Raw genomic sequence first — 4,912 nt, 5'->3', positions numbered from 1 at the left:
GACATAAAGTGGAGATGGCAAACAGAACTAAACTGGGAGAAACTAAGCCAAGGAGTAGCAAACCTGAACATCGAAGTGAGAAACAGCAGGGAGAACAGCAGAGGATTCACGGAGAAATGCAGAGTACGCAGGGTAACACAGAGGATGAACACAGGGTATGTACACAGACGACGCGACAGGAGCAGAGGAAAACACACACTCATAAGTACACAGAGAGACACTGGGAAATCACACACAGGTGGGAGACACAGCTGGACCTGGTTAACCTGACGAGACAGGGGAACACTGACACCAGGGACCAATAGAGGGAGCACAAACCCAAAACCCAGTATCTAAAATCCCAAAACACAAACCATCCCAAAACAGCCATGAATAATAATGAAAGTAATAATGGTATATATTCTAACTCAGTAACTTCCGTTGACTTTTCTTTCACTACGTACCAAATTCAGGCCGATTCGTCCGTCAGATATACACTTTTGCACTGGCACCAGTGACAGTGGACTTAACCTGGAGCAGGACACGCACGGACCAATGAGCAACCAGCTATCTTCCCACACACCATCCAAACGGAAAAGAGAATAATAACATGGCCAACACATAAGCATCCGAGGACCATGCAGACCCCCTAAGGGCCCCTACACCACAGAACACAGACCCGGGCGGGCGGCAGGGGGCCCAGGACGGAGGGACCGGGCCACGACCAAAACGAAGGCCCCAGAGTCCCAAACAAATGTTCACAAAAAAAAAACTCACAGGGGAGCAGAGTCCAAAACACAGTTCAGGCGGCCGGCCAGGGGCCCGATAACACAGGAGGCCAGGATGGGACAGTTCAGGAGGCCGGCCACGAAGCCCCACCCTCTTCGCCCCCCCCCGAAGAAGCCAGTGGAGCGCACAAATAAGTCATGGAGGGCCGTGCGGTGCACCGTTGCGGTTCAATACTTCCACCGCTCAGCGAAGGGCCGGGGGCCTCACGGAGAGCAACGACACCATCAGGCGAAGCACGGCCGCCGCGGAGGCCGGCCGTCGAAGAGCAACGGCGGCCGCAGCGAAGAGGTTCGGAGGCCGGCCGTGCGGAAGGCAACGGCGGCCGCTCAGGCGAAGAGGGTCCGGGGGCCGGCCGTGCGGAAGGCAACGGCGGCCGCTCAGGCAACGGCGGTCCGGGGGCCGGCCGTGCGGAAGGCAACGGCGGCCGCTCAGGCAACGGCGGTCCGGGGGCCGGCCGTGCGGAAGGCAACGGCGGCCAGTCAGGCGACGGCGCTCGGCCAGTAGCCTAGCCAGCGGTCCAGAAAACGGCCGTTTAGCTCCAGACCCAAACGAGGCTGGGCCAGGTGAGGCTGAGGGCACGGAAGCCGGGACCGCAGCAGGCGGAGATGATGATGCAGACACGAAGGCTGGACCAGACGAGGAGCAGACACAAAGGCTGGACCAGACGAGGACGCAGACACGAAGGCTGGACCAGACGAGGATGCAGACACGAAGGCTGGACCAGACGAGGATGCAGACACGAGGCTGGACCAGACGAGGAAGACACGGGCTGCAGACACGAAGGAGCTGGACCAGACGAGTAGATGCGAAGGAGACACGAGAGTGCTGATGAGGACCAGACGATGCATGATGGCCAGACGAGGTGCGACACGGCTGGACCAGACGAGGATGAGGTGGCAGACAGAGCAGAACGAGGCTGGACCAGACGAGATCAGACACGAAGGCTGGACCAGACGAAGATGCAGACACGAAGGCTGGACCAGACGAAGATGCAGACACGAAGGCTGGACCAGACGAAGGATGCAGACACGAAGGCTGGACCAGACGAAGATGCAGACACGAAGGCTGGACCAGGCGTGGATGAAACGGAGCCAGGCGTGGATGAAAACGGGCCAGGCGTGGATGAAAACCGGGCCAGGCGTGGATGAAACGGGCCAGGCGTGGATGAAAACGGGCCAGGCGTGGATGAAAACCGGGCCAGGCGTGGATGAAAACGGGCCAGCTCGATGATGAAGCTGTAGCTGAAGCTGGGCTAGGCGAAGCTGACGCTGTGGCCGAAGCTGGGCCAGGTGAGGATGAAGCTGGACCAGAATCAGGCGAGGATGAAGCCAAGGATGAAGCCGGACCAGGCGTGGATGAAACCGGGCCAGGCGAAGCTGACGCTGTGGCCGAAGCTGGGCCAGGTGAGGATGAAGCTGGACCAGAACCAGGCGAGGATGAAGCTTCAGGCTGAGGCGTGGCAGTAGCAGGTGGTAGCGCTGCAGGTGATGATACTGCAGGAGGCGGCGCTGCAGCCACAGGTGGAGAAGCAGCCACAGGTGGAGAAGCAGCCACAGGTGGCCGGACGGGATCCTCGGGCCCCCCAGCCGACGTGGCAGTCAGTGTGGCATGAGGCTGGACGGGCTCCTCGGGCCCCCCAGCTAGCGAAGCAGGAGGCCGGACGGGCTCCTCGGGCCCCCCAGCTAGTGAAGCAGGAGGCCGGACGGGCTCCTCGGGCCCCCCAGCAGTGAAGCAGGAGGCCGGACGGGCTCCTCGGGCCCCCCAGCAGTGAAGCAGGAGGCCGGACGGGCTCCTCGGGCCCCCCAGCCGACGTGGCAGCAGGTGTGGCATGAGGCCGGACGGGCTCCTCGGGCCCCCCAGCCGACGTGGCAGCAGGTGTGGCATGAGGCTGGACGGGCTCCTCGGGCCCCCCAGCTAGTGAAGCAGGAGGCTGGACGGGCTCCTCGGGCCCCCCAGCTAGTGAAGCAGGAGGCCGGACGGGCTCCTCGGGCCCCCCAGCGAAAACAGCCGCAGAACCAGTGGGCACCGGGGCCCCCGGCACACATGAAACAAAGCCAGTAGGCACGTGGGCCTCTGGCACACATGAAACAAAACCAGTAGGCACGTGGGCCTCTGGCACACATGAAACAAAACCAGAGGCACGTGGGCCTCTGGCACATTTGAAACAAAACCAGCAGGCACGTGGGCCTCTGGCACATGTGAAACAAAACCAGTAGGCACGTGGGCCTCTGGCACACATAAGGAGGGCTGCAGCTGCGCAGAGCACTGACCCTGCTCAGGCAGCGACAGTCCGGTGCAGTTCACAGCTGGCATCTTGGCCTCCAGGGGTCCAGAGTAAGCTGAGGGCAGTAACTCAGCCTCTGGGGAAGCCCCGGAGTGAGCAATAGTCTCTATTGTTGCCAGCTTTTGAGGAACAGGTCCGTAGTGAAACAGTTTGTCTCCCTGCTCAGAAACAGCGGTGGAAAAACAGTGTGAAAATTGTGGCTTAAGGGAGGCTAATGGTTGAGCTACAGACTGGGAAGCTTGTGGCTGGACACAGAACTGAGCCGGAGAATGGCAATAAAGTCCTGGCTCAGAAGGAGCGGCAGAGACACAGTCTGTCAGTTTTGCAGCGGGTTTGTACACGCCCACTTGGGAAGGATCCGTTACCACGAAGGTAGGTAAGCGATCCATACAGTCTCCCATCCCGCTCTGAATAGCCCCAGAAAACAGAGTCTCGGAATCTGGGGAAGCCAGAACATGTCGCTCGCTCACCGCCTCGGGCTGCTCGAAAGTAAAAGCAGACGGGGGGTGAAGTCCGAGGTCCAAAAGGAGAAACTCCCGCTCCCACGAACAGAGCGAGTCCAGAAGCCATGGGAGACCGGTCACCAGACGCTGTAGCCGCCTCTCTACAGCGCGCTGGGACGTGCCACCCGGGCTTTCCAGCCACAGGTCGATCAGCTCCTGTGTGGCGTCGATGAGCGTCTCCCGTAGCTCCCTGGATGGATTAAGCGCTGCTGGGTCCATCTTGTGGTCGCGTCGTACTGTCACGCAGGGACGTGCAGAGAGGTTTAAAGGGGCGGGTGCTCAAAGTTAAAAAGGGGCACATTGAACCAGGCTGAATAACAACAACACACATTCATCAAGAATCTAATATGGGAAGGGCAGGGCTGTGTTGATCTGAGACTGTAGACATTAAAAAGTCCACAGGAGAGATGGTAGCTGATTAAACAAGTGTCATGAGATAATAACAAAATGCAAAGATTGGTGACAGCGCTTGGAACCATAAGGCAACGAAAAACTGTGACATAAACTCGGCTCTGCCTGTGAATCACTCTTTGCTTCTCTTCTTCCTTCCTTCCCATCATTTCATATATCACTCTCCACTTGCTGTCTATCTGAGAACAAGGCACAACTTGCTATTGCAATAAACTATAATCTAATTATCCACACCTAACAACTCTTGCACTTAATCTATAATAAAATGATGACAGAAAAATGTTATAGCACTGCCTTTAGTAGCCTCACACAGCTCCTACTGTTTCCTCCTCATGTCCTTACCAGCCATGTCTGCACAATGTTATATCATGAGTAATATTTTTTTAAATCCAGCTAAATAAAACACACACATGCACGCACACACAGTGACATTTTAGACCTTCTTCAGAATACTGTATATACTATGGGCATCCTTACATTATTATTTATTACTAGAGCTACAATAATAAAGCAATGAGGAGGGGGAAGTAATAAATATGAAATAATGTATTTATGATGATTCCATTTGTTTCACTATCCACTCTGTGCAGGGCAAAGCTTATTACATTTTTAAACTGTAGAGATACAATCATTTTACTGCTGTAAAATCCAACTTTTGTCTTATTTAAAATATAAATCTAATATAATCTGCTTCTTAATGTATGTTCTTTAAAATACAGCGTGTGTTTTTTAATATATTATAATTATAATAATTATTATGTGGACATGCATATTAGATCGTTTTTTAGTGAAATATAATCCCTCCAGAAAGGCAGGAAATGCCCAGAAACTTACTTTAAAACTAAATATGTTCCCTAAAACGGTGACAGAGCTACAGACCCATGACAGCCTTACACAGGTAGCCAGCAGCTATGACCAGCACTACTTGTGCAGTTAATAAAAGGAC

Source organism: Haplochromis burtoni, unplaced genomic scaffold (genome assembly GCF_018398535.1).
Source record: "Haplochromis burtoni strain Fernald_Lab_line unplaced genomic scaffold, NCSU_Asbu1 Contig_446, whole genome shotgun sequence".
NCBI classification, from domain to species: Eukaryota; Metazoa; Chordata; class Actinopteri; order Cichliformes; family Cichlidae; genus Haplochromis; species Haplochromis burtoni.
Note: the sequence above shows the minus strand (reverse complement) of the source record.